A 20,971-nucleotide genomic window follows, 5' to 3' on the forward strand; every position below is an offset into this window, starting at 1 on the left:
AATAGCAATTAAGATAAATAACTTTGTGTAAATATTTGCTGATAGAAACACAAACCAGTAGCAGGTATTTGCTTTTCAAATTAATGTGATACAATGTAAGTTAATGCGGAAGTGGACAGGATACTTGTCTATAAAGAGACTTCTTGTAATGTGCGCTTGCAAATAGTAAATTAAGAAAAGGAGCTTAGGTAATTTTGAACGACTATATTAAGTGCTTTGAGTGGTGTATCTGTTTTACTTATGTGATATTTACTGATCTGGAATTCAGGAAACATTAATGACTGCTGGAATGGTTTCAGAATGAAGATGAAGGGAGCCGTGAAATATAATTCCGTCTTCTCACTCTGAAAGCTGTCTAATCGCAACGATGATATTCCAGCATCCCATCATTCTCCGAACAAGCTGGGCATTTCGAACTCTTTTTTCGTATTTTCTGAAAGTGGCATCTTAAGGGTAGGTGCCATGAAAATCCCTACTATATTTCTAAGCTCCCATTTTCTTAGAAGTAGAAGCTTTATTGTCTGTCCACCAACAACACTAAACAAAAGTAACTTTGTGATAATGTTCCATGATCTGAGGTGTTTCTCTATGGTCCATTGCTTCAAGAAACCATTGAAGGGACTGAATGGTCTGGAGCAGATTAAGGGAATTGTGTATCCATCTGTCTCTGATCACTTCAACTCGTTTTCATTTTCTTTTATTCCTATATGACTGAGTACCCAGTTTATATTTATCAGTAGAAAATTTGAGTTTAGTTATGACAGAGTCGAGTTATTGCCTGCTTGTATAACCTAACGCAGTGAGACTTAGTATTGACGCTACTGATAGTCTTAATAGCCGTTTGGCTACCCCCAAATGGATTATGCACTTACTGGCTAGAACATAAGTTTACTTGGTACCTTCTGTTATGCCTTCAATTTCTGTCTGGAAGACGGAATTATAGTTATTCAGTTTGAAGCTACTTTCTGCGTTTAGGTTACTAAAGAAGAAACTCGCTTCACTTCATATTTCACTCTTTGATCAGACGGCATTGCAAAATTCAGTATATAATTCTGAATATTACAATAAACCGCAAGAGGATAGAGGACCGTTCTCAGACTGATGCCACTGACGACTAACTTTATTTGCGGTTACGGTAAATATACAAGGAGCGTTCCAAAGTAAACAAAACTTAAAAAAAACAGAACAAATGGTTTTTACGGCAAAATCAATTTATTTTAATCAAAATAGTCTCCTTCGCTTCAAAACAGCTTTTTGCACGGTCCGAGTGCTTTAGCCCGTTGGCCGGTATGGCTGCCAGTATGCCGGTGCAAGCCTTTTGAATGGCCTCTGCGTCTGCACAACGCTTTCCTTTCATGGGCAAATGCTTTTTTCCGAACAGAAAGAAGTCGCACGGTGCCATATCAGATGAATACGGGGAGTGGTTAATGGTTAAAATGTGATTTCTGGTCAAATAACCGGTCACAACCTCTTTAAAGATGTCCTTCGAATGTTGGATTCTCAGCAATTTTTGGTCGTCAGTCAATTTATGCGGAACAAACCGTGCACACACCTTTCGTAAGCCCAAATGTTCGGTCAAAATGCGATAAATCGATGTTTTGGAGATGTTCAATTCCATTTCCATGAATTTCCATGAAGATTTCGGCTGATTTCTGATGAATTCACGCACAGTTTCGATGGAATTTCCGGTGATCACGGATTTTGAATGGCCTACATGTTGATCGTCATTTATGTCCTCACGACCACTTTGAAAACGTTGAAACCATTCGTGCACTCTGCTACGGGATAGGCAATCATCGCCATAAACTTGTTTCATCAATTGAAACTTTTCGGTAAAAGTTTTACCAATTTTAAAACAAAATTTAATGTTGGCTCTTTGTTCGAAGCCCATTTTCGCACCGATAACACAAACATATTGACACTTAAAACGCAATAACTTCACTTCCAATCAATGAAATGTCATGAAATTCTCATCTAAAGAACAATCAATAAACTAGATTCTAGATTCAAAAAGTGGAACACACCTGTTTATCATTATACCCTAAACGAGATATATTAAGTGTGCCAGGAAGTTTTTAATACCTAAATCGATGGAGAAGAACTCTAAACTGAAAATAATGAAACAGTGGTTCCGAAGGGTGATGTCCTCTCCGCGACTCCCTCAACAAAATCCTCAAGCCGCTAGCCGGCAGCATATAAGGAAAAGACAAAGAAACATTGATGGCAACATACAATGCAATCGGCAATACATCCACACACCCCTCTCCGTATGGTCCGACCATGTCGAAACAGCACGTTTTCAGGGCCTACCATCCCAACGGGGATTAGGTACACGTTACAACAATAACATGGAACTATTTCCGAAGTTTGTGAGATACAACCTAAAATTTTTCACAACACCTGTTTATCCTCACGTAACTACTTATTTGCTGGAACCACCGTTGTCGGTGCACAGGAGGATATCTCACATACAATCTGAAGGATTCTTTTATGGAAAAATTTATTATTTGTAAAAAAATCTTCACACAGTTTAACATAGATTATTGTGCAAGGCAAACTTACAATCTTCGACCAAAATGTTTTTCTCCTTATTAAAGAAGCGCAATTCGACGTGAAGGTCGAAGAACGTGTTTGTAAATAGCTAGTAAAACGTTTGCCAAGCAAACTGTTGGCCAGCTACGTTTTTAAACTTAATTATACATAAATAAAGCAGCAAATTTTTAATTATTAAAAATAAGTAGCTATAATTATTAAATCACTTACGAGTATTTATCAGTTAAAAACAAATTCGAATACAGCTGGCAACAGTTAAAAGTTATTACTTTTATTTATATTCACTTGTTCACAATTTCCAACATTAAAGTGCACTAAATCGAACAGCTTTATGCACTTTCACTTGTACGCTACAAAACTATTCGCCTACGTACAAAAAAAAAATGCTGGAAGGACACTTTCACTTTTATATAACTATAAATACTGAGCAACCTGAGCGAGGCATAACCCTTTGAGCAACACTTTTTATACTGAACAAAGCTGGCAGATAAATGCGTAGTTTATATGGTTGGACGTTGTACATACATAGGGTATTATATGTAAGTGTGTAGAACATATATATGTATGTGTATGTATAGGCGTGTGCTTGTGTCTGATTATGCGATTATACTCCGCTGTATGGGATATAATTAGACATGAAACGAATGCCGCGAAATGTTGCTTATGTGTGAACATATTTTTAAATAATATATATATTAGTATGTGTTTATATGTATGTATATGCGTGCGTGAGTGCTTTTACACGTCAGTACTCTCTAAGTACAATTTAATTACTCCTGTTTAGAGCATGTACTAGAGTCACATGTTAAACATTTGTACAAGATACAAAAGCAAATGACACAATTATGAGTTAGTATAACGGTATATGCGACAACTGGTATTAAAATGTGAAAATATACATATACAATATATATAAATACACATACTATATAGGCATATGTATATACAAACGTTTATATGTAAATATACACGTATACATTTAACTATGTCAATAGTAACATGTTTCTACAACGCACATAGACCATTAAATGCTTGCACACACTACATATATATACATATGTATAAGTAAGGCTGACAAGGTGACTAACTAGGCACACAATTTTATTGAGTTTGTCGGCTTTTCGGTGCAAAAATCCTTTCTTAATCATAGCAAATTTTTTGTGACATGGTCTAATAACTAAATAACGGTTATGTAAGCGCTCCCACACAAAAATTGTAGTTTAACCTAAAACATTTGGTCATACAACAGCAAATATGTATTTTTTGCGTTGGAACTTATCTAGTGATGGAAAGGTGCACAAAATACTTGTAGGTACAATGTGTAATGTAGAGTGATTCAAAAAAAAAAAATTTTTTTTTTTCGTTTGGTACTCGGAAAAATAGGTTCCTAGACACCTCTAAGAAAGCCTCTCCAAAAATCTATTCATAATATTTTTTTTTCATTGAGTTATAAAATTCATAAGAAAAAAAAATTTTCCCAAAAATAATCAAACTTTAACTGTTAATATCTTTTAAACGTTTGGGTTTACGAAAAAATCTTAGTAGACCTTTTTTGTAGAGCATTCAATTTCCTACAAAATCTTAGGAACAAGATATTTTTTCAAGAAGTTGGAAGCGAGATATAAATTTTTCAATCTGACAATAAGAAAAAAATGAAAACTGTATGTAGGAGGACCTTCCCGTTACAATTAAAAACTCATATTTGGAGAGGCTTTTAAGAGGTGTCTAGGAACCTATTTTTTTACCAAACGAAAAAAAAAATTTTTTTTTCTCTTGAATCACTCTTATAGTGGTCATGTTGGTTCTTTTTTTCATACAATAACGGCACACAAGATACAGTATGCCCCAAATAAAATGCTAACATACGTTAAGTTAAGTTATGCTGCGCGGCTGTCACGCCATACATAGACATACTGGTAATTATCAATGCCAGATGGCGGTTCATCTTAGTTAAAGCTGAAGTATTCGTCCTGCGTCCTGTATAGTTAACAGTTTTTGCGAAGTTTAAGGGAAACTTGATATCTCATTTTCATACCATGTACGTCTCGTTCCTGGAATTTCGAAGCTCTTAATAATCTCGCTGATTCCTATTTCACTACACTTTCTGCATGTATCGTCGATACTTATGCCCATCTGACTCGCATGTGATGTGAGTAAGTTGTGTCCAACAACAAAAGCATGCGTGTTTTCTTCAACCTCCTGATCAGTCTGCCAGTTTTTTTGAAAATTTCAATTAGCATCATTTTTAGCAACTTACATATTTTCTGCACTTGATTTCGTCTTAGCTATCAATGTATGTATATATTCACTTCCTTCAGGGTGTTTCTTACATTTTTAGATATTGCAGCCGCTTTCTTAACCAAAGGCTGCCACCTGGAAAATATTGCAGTATTCTGGAAGCTTGAAAGATTCCGGCGCCCACTAATGGCTAATGTTTTTTGTTCCACCTGTGTGGTTGTTGCAAGTTCCGCAAGTTGCATGCTCATGCGTCATCCCGCCTTTTTTTTATGTGACTAGAAACATAGGACATTTCTCTTAAAGGACCTTTGGACCAAGATCGATAAGCTCTCCCAGAGAAGTTAGGCAATGTGGTCCATTTTATCCACCAACCCCTGCTTATCGAGCTATGTACGGAGATGCTTGTGGTCCCTTAACCTTACCAACCTTTCAGCTGATTTCGTTGCAGAGCTTTCCACTGCAATGTCGATTGTTGGTAGGTTGCTATTATATAGGCTACTTAGTACAAATCGCTATATCCGCTTCACAGGGTTTCTGTATGAGATGTTGCTGACAGCGGTACGCCATACTAGAGCACCCTAAAGCAAGATTGGCTTCACTACCGCTGTGTAACATCAATGCATGAATAAACCGTTCCCAATACCTACGTAACCGGAACGGACCCGGATTTTTTATCTGGTCAATCACTGTCAACTCGACAGAATTCTGCCGCTACAACAACAACAACAATCAACACATGAAGGCAAGTGATAGGCGCAATGCGTACCTTAGAAAGACTAAAGGGTCACTTAATTCCGCTAAGATATCTTATATATCGCTGGAAATTTGTAGTAAAACTAGTTGAAACATATTAAAGCCACATTTTTGAATGTATACTATATACATAAAGATGGGCGTGGTTATTATCATGAAGGTTGAGAAAGCAATTGTTACATTTATTTAATTTGGTCTACTGGTCATCTAAACTTATGAGGAGGAGGGATATGTTAACTTTTCGGATATACCTTTGATTATTTAGTTGTGATATAAATATTTTTCGTAAACGTTACTTTGTGAATCGAACAATGACCTCTGCAACATTAACTTCCTACTACATAAAGGCCCAACGAAAAAACCAAGTAGTGCTAAGATGTTGACATTTTTACTCCAGCTATCGCTTGAACTAAGAGAGCTCCGAAAGGATATACGGAAATCAATTCGCCTCGTCATACTAATCAATTTGTTATACACTTAGCGGTAAATTAATATCGTTAGGTGCAAACGACTATTATGCAGCATGTTACAATTCGTTTTTGGAATATTGAAAACCAATTTCCCTTATTCTACTTAAAAAAGAGCGTTAAAAAGATTTCAGTTAAAATATATGGGCGACTACTTAAAACAAAAAAACCATCACAGATGATCTTAATCAAAAGCTATGGCATATAATAATATTAAAAACCACTTTAGAAGAAAACTGGAACGCTACCGCTTAACTCGACTTGAGGTATTCTTCCGAACGACAACAAACTTTATCAGATAAAGAGAATTGATTTGTAACTCACCAACTAAAGTAGATTAGATTATTGATTAGTGTAATTGTGATAATGCTTACCTGAAAAGATAAAAGAAATAATGGACTATTAAAAATTTGTGTAAAAATAATAGCAAAAAATTATAATTTTCGGTTATATCTTTTACCTTGGTACCTTTAATGTGCATATTGAACATAATATATTTCACAAAAATAAATGTTGTGAGGCTTATTTTATTATTGAGTAACATGGGCGCGTAGAAAATATTTTGTAATACAGTTGCCATCTTTAATAAAGTAAAAAATTTAAATACAAAAACTATTTCACCAACAAAACTGCTTAAAATACTTAGAAATGCCTTTTTTCAAATGCGACCTTTCTAAACGCTCTCTGAAAAGTATTCAAAAAGGCAGTAATTTAGAAAGATTTTAAATGGAGTTGCCACACGCCATAAATAACAACAGAAAAAAAATTTACAATTCGCTTAGCAAAGATAATATACATGTTTTGGAATGGTATTTTGAAATGGAGTTGCCACACGTCAAAACTTTAAACTGAAAAAAATTGTACAATGTACCAAAGATAAGGTAAATAAGTGCTTGGAGAGTTTTTCATGTTTTGAAATGGAGTTACCACTAATCAGACATCTTCCTCTGCTTCCCCCGGCGAGTACAGCGTCGAATACTTTCAGAGCTGGAGTGTTTTCGTCCATTCGGACAACATGACCTAGCCAAAGTAGCCGCTGTCTTTTAAATTGCTGAACTATGTCAATGTCGTCGTATATCTCGTACAGCTCATCGTTCCATCGAATTCGATATTCGCCGTGGCCAACGCGCAAAGGACCATAAATCTTTCGCAGAACTTTTCTCTCGAAAACTCTCAACGGCGACTCATCAGTTGTTGTCATCGTCCAAGCCTCTGCACCGTATAGCAGGACGGGAATTATGAGTGACTTATAGAGTTTGGTTTTTGTTCGTCGAGAGAGGACTTTGCTTCTCAATTGCCTACTTAGTCCGAAGTAGCACCTGTTGGCAAGAGTTATCATGCGTTGGATTTCGAGGCTGACATTGTTGGTGGTGTTTACACTGGTTCCAAGATAGACGAAATTATCTACAACTTCGAAGTTATGACTGTCAACAGTGACGTGAGTGCCAAGTCGCGAGTGCGACGACTGTTTGTTTGATGACAGGAGATATTTCGTCTTGCCCTCGTTCACTTCCAGACCCATTTTCTGTGCATCCTTGTCCAGCCTGGAGAAAGCAGAACTAACGGCGCGGGTGTTGAGGCCGATGATATTAATATCATCGGCATAAGCCAGCAGCTGTACACTCTTATAAAAGATTGTAGCTGTTCGATTAAGTTCTGCAGCTCGAATTATTTTTTCCAGCAGCAGGTTGAAGAAGTCGCACGATAAGGAGTCGCCTTGTCTGAAACCTCGTTTGGTATCGAACGGCTCGGAGAGGTCCTTCCCAATTCTGACTGAGCTTTTGATGTTGCTCAACGTCAGTTTACACAGCCGTATTAGTTTTGCGGGGATACCAAATTCAGACATCGCGGCATAGAGGCAGCTCCTTTTCGTGCTATCGAAAGCAGCTTTGAAATCGACGAAGATCGATTCTCCTTTCACGGGTCTTTTCCAAGATTTGGCGAATGGTGAATATCTGGTCGGTTGTTGATTTGCCAGGTCTAAAGCCACACTGATAAGGTCCAATCAGTTTGTTGACGGTGGGCTTTAATCTTTCACACAACACGCTCCTTTAGAACCTTATACGCGATATTGAGAATGCTTATCCCACGGTAGTTGGCGCAGATTGTGGGGTCTCCCTTTTTGTGAATTGGGCAGAGCACACTTAAATTCCAATCGTTGGGCATGCTTTCATCCAACCATATTTTCCAAAGAAGCTGTTGCATGCTCCTTATTAGTTTTTCGCCGCTGTGTTTGCATAGCTCAGCCGGCAATACATCGGCCCCCGCCGCTTTGTTGTTCTTCAGACGGGTAATTGCTATTCGAACTTCTTGATGGTCGGGCAATGGAACGTCTGCTTCATCGTCATCGATTGGGGAATCGGGTTCGCCTTCTTCTGGCGTTGTGCGTTCACTACCATTCAGCAGGCTGGAGAAGTGTTCTCTCCATAATTTAAGTATGCTCTGGGCATCGGTCACTAGATCACCTTTGGGGGTTCTACAAAAGTATGCTCCGGTCTTGAAACCTTCTGTAAGCCGCCGCATTTTTTCGTTGAATTTTCGAGCATTACCCCTGTCGGCCAGCTGATCAAGCTCTTTCTTAAATACTCACGCATTTCGGCCTCTTTCTTTTTCTGTCCGCAAATGCGTCTCGCTTCCCTCTTCAACTCTCGGTATCTATCCCATCCCGCACGTGTTGTGGTCGATCGTAACGTGACGAGGTAGGCAGTCTGTTTTCTCATAACATAATCTAGAAGGTTTAATTTCTAACACCCCAAATAAAGTTGCCACATATTTTAATATAAAACGAAATATTGAAATATAACAAAATTGTGTCAAATCGAGGGCATTTACTTTAAATTAAAATACAATACTTGAAATGGATTTCACTTGAAATTTCTTAAATGCGTTGCCATCCAACGAAAAAAATTAATTAAGCAAAATATTAAATTAATTAAATTAAAAAAAATGTAACATGATGCCAACTCCATGCAAAATCAATATGAAATTTTACAAAATATATGTCAAAAGTAGTGTGTTTAATTGAAATGAAAATTGTCTTAGAATTCCTATTGAATTGAAATAAAAAATAAAAAAAACCTTTTAGTTATTTTGTTTTGCTATAAATCCAAAATTTACGCAATCATATTTTTCTAGCGTGTTTTAGTATGTAATTAAGTTTCGACAGGCCGTCGTCATATCTTCTGCTGAACATATACATATTTTCTACTCACCACGAAACACCACTAATAAGAATTAAAAGGTGTGTAGGCAGTAAATAATACAGACAGGCATGCATAATCATTTTTGTGAATATTTTGGATTTATGCTGATTAGATTTGACTGAGAAAAATATATGCATACTGCCATAGTAATATGTTCTGACAAGCAGTAATTTGAGGTAATCATAACTTGTTGCAGACTGTTTTCGGGCGTTGTGTTACCTAAATAATTGGGTTGTGAGCAACTATGTATGGAGACTGTTCTTTTCATTTTGTGCTTATATAAGGTATATATAGATCATAATTCACCAATTATTATTTTTCGATAAGTGCTAATCAGCAGTGTCATCAATTTCACAATCTTTTCCTACATTCAATGTGGTTCACCATGACGTATGAGTGATATTAGTGACTGCTGTTTCTCTACTTATCATCACTTATCTATGGTGTTTAGTTATGTTTGTGTTTATGTGTTTTTAGTTTATATTTTTATTTATTGTTTGCACTGATAATCAACCATCATAAACTAGAAAGTCGTACGTCACGACTAATCGGCTTGCTTTTGCTGTCAATGATTGTTCTTTTTCTATCCTGATTTATGCCATCTACACATGTACATAAATACGAGATTAGCTAGCTTTGCTGCGATTTGAAATAGATCTCTGTAGATTTGCCAGACTTACTTGCATACGTCATGCATTGGTATATTTTTTCACTCCACATATAGCTTAAGAATTGCAGAAGTAATTAATAGCAGCGTCAATGAGTAGTTTAAATATTGTGAATATTTAAAAGAAGTAAGTTCGGTTGTAACCGAAAATTTCATATTATTGCAACTTGTATGATATTAAAGCCGGGGGAAATAATTTCAGGTACATAAGGCTTCTGTCCAAACTGCAATTATATATCTCACACATTGACAATATTTTCGGCAAAAAGTCAACTTCATATTTTTTCAGAGACTTAAATGAATTTGAATTTTCGACAATTTTTGCACATAAAAAAGGCGTCTTTACTGTGTATTGAAAAATTTATTAATTCGCAGTCCAGCACGACAATATGGCCACTCATAGACCCACAATACGGAAATTGTTCCCAAAACGGACAAAAACTAGCTTCAAGACCTTAATAGATAGATAATAGCAAATTATAGCAAGTTGTGTCCCCAAATATGGTCCATCCGCTGTTATGAAGTCCGCCATATTATTTTTGAAGCAACTGCGTCGGCGAATATTGCGGTAAAGTTAATAAATATTCTAATCTTAATTATTCCTGGTTTTTCATTTAAATAACTCATTTTGAAAAATTTATTTAAATACCCATTTATTTTATTATACTAACTATTTTTTATACCCTCAATATAAAGAGTGTTCCATTACGATGTTTCCTCTTTTTTTTTAAAGAAAAAACAGAGAAACTTCAATTTTAATGGGGAATGTTATATTATCATTCGAAAGAACATTCTTTTAAATTTATATTTTGAAGATTATCTCTTTCAAATGTTGACCGCAAATACGTCTCCGATGGTCTATCCATTGAGTTAAATTTTCGATGACACATTCACGCATTTCGACTGGTAATTGGCAAATGACACGCGTGATTGCTCCAAGACTTGTATCGTGGTGGCCAATCGACGGGCTCAAAACGTGAAATTATCTGCTCACCGAAGTTTTCTCTCTATAAATCTATTGATTGACGCGATGTGTGGAAGCAAAATGCGTCAAGTCGTTACATACATCAGTTCGAGATGCTGCGAACGGCGCTGAATCAACTTTCCACTTCTGAAATAAAGTTGGACAATTTGTAAATGTTGTTCAGGGGTAAGTCTTTCCATGATGAAATTCCAAGCAATACTGAACTAAAAAAAAAACGTGCTTGGCATTGCTTACGCATGATCTGGCAAAAAAAAAACTATTTAAAAAGGCCACGAAGTTTATAACACTCGACAGGAAAGGAAGCTGCTCATATATCGGAACCGACATCGGTTCACTATACCATATAGCTGCCATACCTACTGAACAGTAAAAATTAGCCTGAATGTATGTACATATATGTATGTAGTTTTATATTAACTTCATACATAGTAAAAGCTCTTCGAATGAGATTAAGATTACATAACATATTCGGTACATTATGCCCTTTATTGTGGCTTATTCGATATTGGCAATATGTTCCAGTTATTTCATATTTCAATTCCAATTCAATTAAATGATTATATCTGAATAATGCAAAAATATAATATCACCAAAAAAAGAATTATTTTATATTTCACACGTCAGCTTACAAATTCTCTATGAAAATATTTAATGTCTTTGGTGTCTCATAAAATTTGCATAAACATGGTAAGCAAAGTGATTGCAAATAATAAATTGTATGATATTAATAGAGAATAATTAATAAAGTAGAATGAGTAGTGGAAATAATATAAAAATAGCGTAAGTTTAGATGGTAAAATTTTAAATAATTTTATATTGATTATCTATCTATTAATGTACTCAAATCGAGAGTGCTTTCCAAATATTTTAGAGATTAAACAGCAAAATGCAAATTTGAATGTTGAAACTGGTTACATAAACAATAATATGTATAAGCTTACAATTTCCACTTTTCGAATATATTTAGGAAGAAAATTTTGGAATATTTATTCAAATATCAAATAGTAATCGATATTGTAAGCTCAATTTAGAAAAAAACTTATCAGTTCTTTAACTTTTCAGTCAGATTTGAATTCAAGAGCTAATTTAATGAATTAAATAATAAAATTATGATTGAAAATGAAGGTCACAAATAAAAAATAATGATTTATTTGGAGTTGTCGTACAGTTGTATAATATCAAATGAAAATGGCAACATAGTTTGAGTTAAAGTAAAATGGTTCTCAGCGGTTCACAAAGAAATATACAGGGTGCGTTCCAAAGTAAACAGAACTTTTTGAATCGACTAGTCGACTAGTGCGTTAGAATCTACTATTTTTATGATTGTCCAGTGAGAATTTCATGACATTTCATTAATTGGAAGTGAAGTTATTGCGTTTTAAATGTCAGTATGTTTGTGTTATCGGTGCGAAAATGAGCTTCGAACAAAGAGCCAACATTAAATTTTGTTTTAAAATTGGTAAAACTTTTACCGAAACGTTTCAATTGATGAAACAAGTTTATGGCGATGATTGCCTATCCCGTAGCAGAGTGCACGAGTGGTTTCAACATTTTCAAAGTGGCCGTGAGGACATAAATGACGATCAACATGTGGGCCAATCAAAATCCGTGATCACCGGAAATTCCATCGAAACTGTGCGTGAATTCATCAAAAATCAGCCGAAATCATCATTGAAATTCATAGAAATGGAATTGAACATCTCCAAAACATCGATTTATCGCATTTTGATCGAACATTTGGGCTTACGAAAGGTGTGTGCACGGTTTGTTCCGCACAAATTGACTGACGACCAAAAATTGCTCAGAATCCAACATTCGAAGGACATCATTAAAGAGGTCAAATTTCAAATCCAAAAAACTTCTTTTACAATATTGTGACTGGTGACGAAACGTGGTGTTTCCAATATGATCAGGAAACGAAACGCCAGAGTGCTGAATGGAAGGCACCGGACGAGCCGAAACCCCCCAAAAAAAAGGCTTGCACCGGCATACTGGCGGCCATACCGGCCAACGAGCTAAAACACTCGTTCGACATGCTTTTGGACCGTGCAACAAGCTGTATTGAAGCAGAAGCAGACTATTTTAAATAAAATAAATAGATTTTGCCGAAAAACTATTTGTTCTGTTTTTTTGTAAAGTCCTGATAACTTTGGAACGCAAGCAGTATGGATAATTTTAAAATCAAAAGAACACTTGAGAAAAAAGGCCTTTGCAATGTTCACCCTAACTCGGCTAGAAATTATGCTAAAATAGAAAATAAAGACAAATTAGTTTAACTATAATCCAGTCTTCCTCCCAACGTTCTCTGATAATTTTTAATAAAGTGTAAATTGTTATTTTCCACTAAAACTTCCGCCATTTTGTGGGTGGAAAACATCGTTAATGAAAAAAAAAAATATTTAATAAACGTTGGGGGACGATATTTTATATGTTAAAATTGTGTTCAAAGTTTTAAATGAATCGACAAAGTAGTTTTGAAATGACAGTGAACACGGACTTTGAAAAAGTAGTTTTGAGAAAAACACGCCTAAAGCTGCACCTCTATCCCGACCGCCCTCAACTGTTAGAGTTAGAGCGTTAAAGGCCAGGAGACTAATAAGACGATAACTTTAAGAATATTACTTCTATCGACTTAAAATTTTAAGGACATATTCTTGAAATGTTAAACAATAAGATAAGACAAAAAAAATCGATTTTACGAAAGTGAAAAACCCTACCCCCCCTCAATACGACCAAATGGAATTCGTTATTGGCCGCCAGTACCTTCGGGACAAATTCATGTCGCAACGAACCATAAATTTCGAAAAAAACAATGAGCCATCACCTTGATTTTTGAGCGGCTTTTGCGTGGTTTTTTTGGGTTTAAGCTAGTTTTTTATCTCCATTCCGATGATTGTGGTTTTGTTTGCATGTCAAACTCATAAACCTATGTCTCATTGGCAATTATAATGTTCTCCATGAATGTGGGATCGGAGTTCGCTCGATGATCAAGCATATCCAAAGTGAACTGTTTACGATACTCTTTAAGAAAAAAATTCAAAAAGAGTTTCACCCAAAATATTTATCGACTCACGAGAAACGTCGAGTACTCTTGCCATCTCTTTTCAAGCGCTATATGTTTTACTTTTTTATTATTTTCATCAGTTAAAAAGGTCGTCTAGAACGGGACATGTCCTCAACGATCTCTCGACCGTTTTTAAAGGCTTGGACCACCCGTAGGCTTGTGGTTTTGCTAAAACTGCATTACCGTAAGCCTTTTCCAACATTCGCATCGATCTGCACACGAAATTTGGTAAGAAATGCAAAATTTTATACAAATTCTTTGCTCCATATTTTTGACCAAGCAACGCACAACTGAGGTGTACCGACTTAAGCAGCTGCTGTAAACAAACTGGTTGACCGTTTGCGGTCATATTTGAAATAGTAACTAAACACGGTAGCACTGCAAAATATATATTTTTTTTTGTTTTTGAATTACCATTTACCCATGGAATTTAAATTACAATTTTCGGGTATTCTTTTGTCAGCAATATCTCGTCAAACGAAAAAGTTTTTCATTAAAGTATTTGATTCCGATCGTTCAGTTTGTATGACAGCTATATGCTATAGTGGTTCGATATCAACGATTCCGAGAAATGAGAAGCTTTTTGGCGAGAAAATTATGCCAAATTTCAGATCGATATCTCAAAAACTGAGGGACTAATTCGCAAACCGACTACCCGATGCTTCCTTCTAGGAAACACACTTCGTGGCAAACTTAATACTTTTGACATTTAAGTAGCAAAATAAAAACTAATACGAATTAAATATTAAGTATATTACAGAGGGAATATATTTGCATATTACAAAGTATCTGCTAATGCTTTTATAAATTCTGTTAAACATTTAAAAAATTTTTTGCTATAATTGACACTATTAAAACAATTTAATGCATAACAAATTAGTGTTCTGTGTTGAAAAATTTGAGAAAAATATTAAGAAAAAAACATATGACAAAATAACAGTGTAAATTAACTTAAGCCTTAAATCAGCACCATGAAAATGTAATGCGATTGTGTTTAAATTACTTAAATTGGCTTAAAAGAGTTTTTGCTTGTTTGTTGGCAATTGTACTTTATGCCAACAGTGTATCTGAACATACATATAAATTTTTTATGAGCTTCACACGTTTTTCTATTTATTAAAATATCTCATGAAAAAGGTGTTCACAACATGAAATATGTTCAATAAAAATTTTATATAAATTACAAATGTAATATTTACAATTTTTTCGATTACAAAATGTATATTTTTATATGCAATTGCCTACATTGGCTATATTTTCACGCACAATTCATTGCTGTTTGTGATATGTGTGCGTGGCATAAAAAATTGTGGTTAATGTTTGTGTATATATCAGTTTTGATATAGGAAAAATACATTTAAATAAAATTTCATAGCTGAACACTTAAAAAAGAGGAGTTGTGGATTTATAGGTGACTACATATGATATGCATTACGTTGTCACATATGCCAAAGCACACTTACATACAAAAAATTATTATACTAATCCACCTAAGGGATATAAAAACAAGAAAAAACGTTAACTTCGGTTGCACCGAAGCTAAATACCCTTCACAGGTGCATTTCTGTTAGTACTATGTGTTCAGTTTGTATGGAAGCTATATGCTATATTCAACCGATCTGATCAATTTCTTCTTGAAGAGGAGATTATAGTTAAGTTGCCTTAGAAAATAATAAATATAATCCAAATTTCGTCGTTTACATATTTTTCAAATACCGTATTTTTGAAATATTCCGCTATCAGCTTGGTTCCTAATGTAAATGTATTATACAGAAAAGGCATCAGATTCCATAGCGTTATATTGGAAGAATGGTTGTGCATTATTTCGTACATGATTTCCGATCGTTCAGTTTGTATGGCAGCTATATGTTATAGTGGTTAACGCACGATATCGGCCGTTCCGATAAATGAGCAGCTGACATCTATAGTAGTTTCCGAGATATTGAAGGGGGGGCGGGGCCACGCCCACTTTTCCAAAAAAATTACGTCCAAATAAGCCCCTCCCTAGTACGATCCTTTGTGCCAAATTTCACTTTAATACCTTTATTTATGGTTTCCGCCATTTTGTGGGCGTGGCAGTTGGCCGATTTTGCCCATCTTCGAACTTAACCTTCTTATGGGACTAGTTCGTATATATACAGATAGGCAGCCGGACGGACAGACAGACGGACATGGCTAAATCGATTCAGCTCGACATACTGATCATTTATATATATACTTTATAGGGTCTCCGACGCTTGCTTCTGGGTGTTGCAAACTTCGTGACAAACTTAATATACCCTGTTCAGGGTATAAATATTCATTTCTATTGCAAACACAACACACAGCAGTTCACAAGCCACCTACACACATACTATTTGCATTTTACGCGTAAACACATATGTATATACTATACATGATCCTATTATACATATGCATATATACATATAGATGTATATATATAAAAAATTGCAAAATGTTGCCAATTTTAATGAATACTTAACACTTAATTTTATGTTGCCACATTTGATGGCATAACAACCATGAAATGGCGTACCATGTCAATTGTAAGCCATAACGACGCGCAATCTTCAAGCGCGGTTAACCTAACCGTGGTCTTACAGCACGAAATCGCTCATTCCTTCACTGCACAGCTTCCTGTCAGAGAAGTTTTGAAATTCATGTAACGCTGTAAAGCAAATTTTTATGCGCTTGCACTTGTTGTTGTGCTTAGAGGTGTATGTGTTGTTATACTTATAAGAATATGTGTTGTACTTACAAGTATGTTGATGAAGTCATAAATTTATGTTGGAAATTGCTGGATTTCCTTGTAATATTTAAAGCCTTAGCATGCTTACAGGCGCATAAGCACTGTTGACATGTAAGCAGTAATATATATGTATATGTATATGTCTATGCGAAAGTATTCATGAAAACTGAGTGACATAAATGCTTTGATTGAATATACTAATAAAATTATTTAGTTAAAAAATCTGGGTTTTTATTTCTTTTGTCTTTTTATATATATAATTTTTATTTATCAACATCTAAAGACGTTAAATTCACACTCAAGAGAAGTAAAAAGCATTTTTCTTTTATTTCTTTTTTTAAGAAACAATAAACAATAAATTTTTTGTGACTTCAATAATCAGCAATTGGTTTTAAAAATTTATGTGTTCTCTTACCCCCATTAATTGAAGATCTCAAGATGAGTTCCGAAAAAAGATCTTTAGAAGTGAAAAAGATTCTTCTTCTTAAATTTATTTCAAACCAAAAAACTAAAAAAAATATTAGTACTATAGATGAACGATAGATAAAATTAGGCTTAATTTTGATTTTTAGCATAATCGCTGCTACCAAAAAATGTAGTGTTTGTGAAAAAGTTTAAACTACAAAGTGGCTTCAAAATTGAAATTATTTTTACAAATTTTATACCTTGATAATCTGACAAATATACGTATCTAAGAAGGTCATGTGGAAATTTTAAGTCGATTAGTCGTTCGGAGAGATTTTTTACCAACTCAAAAGAGCGTTTCCAGAAAAACGCGTTTCATGCTTTGGGATCTAATTACACCAAGTTAAAAAGTTCTTTCGAATACGCTCAACAGTGCAAAACTTTAATTTTTGCGATAATATGCTTAAATGTATGTACATTCGATATCAAAAAATCGACATATATTATATTTATATTATATTATAATATTTTATTAAAACCATTTTTCCAAATTTCATTAAAAACAAGTAAGAAAAGGCTAAGTACCGGTGAAACCGAACAATTTATACTATCGCAAGGTAGAGTGATTTTCATATACATATATTTTAAATCATAGTGGGAAGTATCCATTATTTGCAATCACAGGTAAGATGATACATTGTTTCTCTCTTAATCTCATTTAGTAAGAAATTTACATATTCCTGAATAGATGCGGTACTAAGTCAACAGGAAGATCGAAAATATTTATATTAAATATCTGGCGGCTAAGGGCAATATTGATTCGATTTTATCCATTTTCATCATCACAATGACCGATATGTTCGGTTCAAATTCTGTCATATGCAGTAAGGTCCACATATGTGCTGTCCTTATAAAGTTAATGTCGAGTTTCAAATATATTTGGGAATAAGATGAAATACCTTGAGGGCTGTGTTTGTGCAAAGTTTATTCTGATAACTTCATTCATGTTTCATTTGTATATTGGAAGGAATCAGATATAATTCAAAATTTTGTTGTATGAGAAATAGGTGTGGTTTTCACAGTGTATGATTGTGTAACGCCACACTTTATTATGGTTGAAATTGGTTAAATAGTTCCATTGGCCAATTTGTACAACTGCTCCTATGAAGCTCTTCTCTTATTTGTGGAATTTGAAGCTTGCGGCGCATTTATTCAATGGGTTATCCGCACTTATAGTAATTTTCAACATAACAGTTATATGAGAAGTAGGCGTGCTTACTATCTGATGTTATGAATTGTTATAGTGCTAAAAGAACTTCTTTTCAGCCAGTTTGGTTGATTTAGCTTGAGCGGTTTGGAAGATATGTACATTTAAGGGGCTACACAGTGTAACGCATGAAAAATTAGGCGGTTTTCGTGAATTTTTTTAAGAGAAAGTACGCAACCGAATATTTGAAACTTCTTTGAAAGTAATAAGGTATATTTTCAGCTATATTCTAAGTTTTGTTTTTACAAAAATTTTGAAAAATAACGGAGTTATGGGCTGTCTTCGAGGGAGCCAAAAAAGAAGTGTCCCAATTGCTGGCATGTTTCCGGCCGAATGAGTAGCTGAAACAAAAGATATTTCCCATACAATGGCCTACGATCTTTGAAAAATACCAAAGATTAACAAAATAGCGCAGTTTTGAAAAAAAGAAATCGTTTTTTTTAGGTAAAAAAATGGTAGTTTTTTTAATGCCAAATTGACAATTTTCAACCAATCAAAAAGATCGTAGTTCATTGTAGTAAATGTATTCAACAATACTCAGTTTTAATTTGAAGTCGATCGGTTAATTTCTCGTCGAGTTATGATGTCAGTAATTTTGAAAATTGTCGTTTCGAGAAAAACGCTTTTAAAGTTTCACTTATATATGTTTGCACCTCTGAGCGGTCGCTGTTTAGAACGCTGCCATTCAAAAACTATTCAAGATACGACCTTGCCGATTTCACAGGATATTTTTGGAAATATAAACTATCGAAAAAGCAAATACATTTTTTATACTCTCGCAACAAAGTTGCTAAGGAGAGTATTATAGTTTTGTTCACATAACGGTTGTTTGTAAGTCCTAAAACTAAAAGAGTCAGTTATAGGGTTATATATACCAAAGTGATCAGGGTGACGAGTAGAGTTGAAATCTGGATGTCTGTCTGTCCGTCCGTGCAAGCTGTAACTTGAGTAAAAACTGAGATATCATGATGAAACTTGGTACACGTATTCCTTGGCTCCATAAGAAGGTTAAGTTCGAAGATGGGCAAAATCGGCCAACTGCCACGCCCACAAAATGGCGGAAACCGAAAACCTATAAACTGTCATAACTAAGCCATAAATAAAGATATTAAAGTGAAATTTGGCGCAAAGGATCGCATTAGGGAGGGGCGTATTTGGACGTAATTTTTTTGGAAAAGTGGGCGTGGCCCCGCCCCCTACTAAGTTTTTTGTATATATCTCGGAAACTACTATAGCTATGTCAACCAAATTCTATAGAGTCGTTTCCTTCAGGCATTTCCATATACAGTTTAAAAATGGAAGAAATCGGGATAACCACGCTAGAAACACTAAATTTTACGGAAGAAATGGCAGAAGGAAGCTGCACCCAGGTTTTTTTTTAAAATTGAAAATCGGCGTGGCGTCGCCCACTTATGCACCAAAAACCATATCTCAGGAACTACTCAATCGATTACAATGAAATTCGGGACAAAATATTTTCTTTACACCTTGATGACATGTACAAAATATGGGTGAAATCGGTTCACAACCACGCCTTCTTCCAATATAACGCTATTTTGAATTCCATCTGATGCCTTCTCTGTATACATTAGGAACCAATGATGATAGCGGAATAAAACTTTACACAAATACGGTATTTGAAAAATATGTAAATGACGGATAATGAAATCTCGATTATCACTTTATCGTGCGAGAGTATAAAATGTTCGGTGACACCCGAACTTAGCCCTTCCTAACTTGTTTTTTCATGAAAGTGTCGCACTGGTATAGCCCCTTAAACATTTTGTGGCGGGGTCATGCCCTCTCCTCTGTTTTAAATTACCGTTTTGTATCTTAGTTCAATGTCTTATTATGGCACTTTATAGTTTTTCGCTTAACGGTGTTTTATGAGCGTGACAATGGTCCGATTACACCTATCTGCAATACTGACCGTCTTTGGATGCTAAATAACACGAGTTATCGCTTGCACGTAAAGGCGGACAGACGGCCGAACGAAGAGACAGTCACCCGATTTTCAACTGGACTTGACGTCCAGGTCATTTATATACAATATGGATATATAAAATATATATATAAAAAACTTCTTGGCGGCAAAGATATCAAACCATATGTCAAGATTCTCGTAAATGGGATAATTGTCAAAACAAACACCTCTTTTTGACATTTATTTATTTTCATTTCAGTATACTTGGGCGATTTACCATTCAAAGACTTGCACATTAACAGATTTTTATAAGCATGAACATTTTTTTCAGAGTGTTGTGTCTTCTGTGAAAAACTTACAGAGCACTAATCTAATTTGTTTCTAGGAATGGGATATATTTCTTAATATATACGGAAACTAGCTGTTACCCTGTGCGCTTCGCTACACCTAAATCGATTAAAACTCTTAAGGGTTTTTACTTTGTGTTTTATTTATTGTTGTAAAACTGTTACTTATTTATAAAACATTTATAAAACATATTGGTATAGAACATTTTTGGTTTTTCCACCTGGCGCGTAAATGAATAAGCACCTTGGTGTTCCCACTCTCGAGCATGCGACGAACAATTGGCCGTGGGAGAAGCACGGTTCTTCCAAATTGACGCCGCACACTTGAAACGTTTGCCCTTGCGATTTG

The 20,971-nt window shown here is 35.0% G+C and overlaps 1 protein-coding gene across 3 annotated transcripts in view; it reads right to left on the reverse strand.

Moving 5' to 3' along the window:
* Positions 1 to 20,971, reverse strand: part of LOC126753393 (short neuropeptide F) — a 234,901-nt gene that overhangs the window by 122,281 nt on the left and 91,649 nt on the right. Inside the window, exon 2 of one of the 3 annotated variants that reach the window (XM_050464798.1) lies at positions 6,386 to 6,410. The exons of the other annotated variants lie outside the window; for them this stretch is intronic. The gene's annotated coding sequence lies outside the window, so the exon portion shown is untranslated. The remainder of the gene's footprint in view (positions 1 to 6,385; positions 6,411 to 20,971) is intronic. 3 annotated transcript variants of the gene reach the window in all.

This window comes from Bactrocera neohumeralis, chromosome 3 (genome assembly GCF_024586455.1).
Source record: "Bactrocera neohumeralis isolate Rockhampton chromosome 3, APGP_CSIRO_Bneo_wtdbg2-racon-allhic-juicebox.fasta_v2, whole genome shotgun sequence".
Classification (NCBI taxonomy): Eukaryota; Metazoa; Arthropoda; class Insecta; order Diptera; family Tephritidae; genus Bactrocera; species Bactrocera neohumeralis.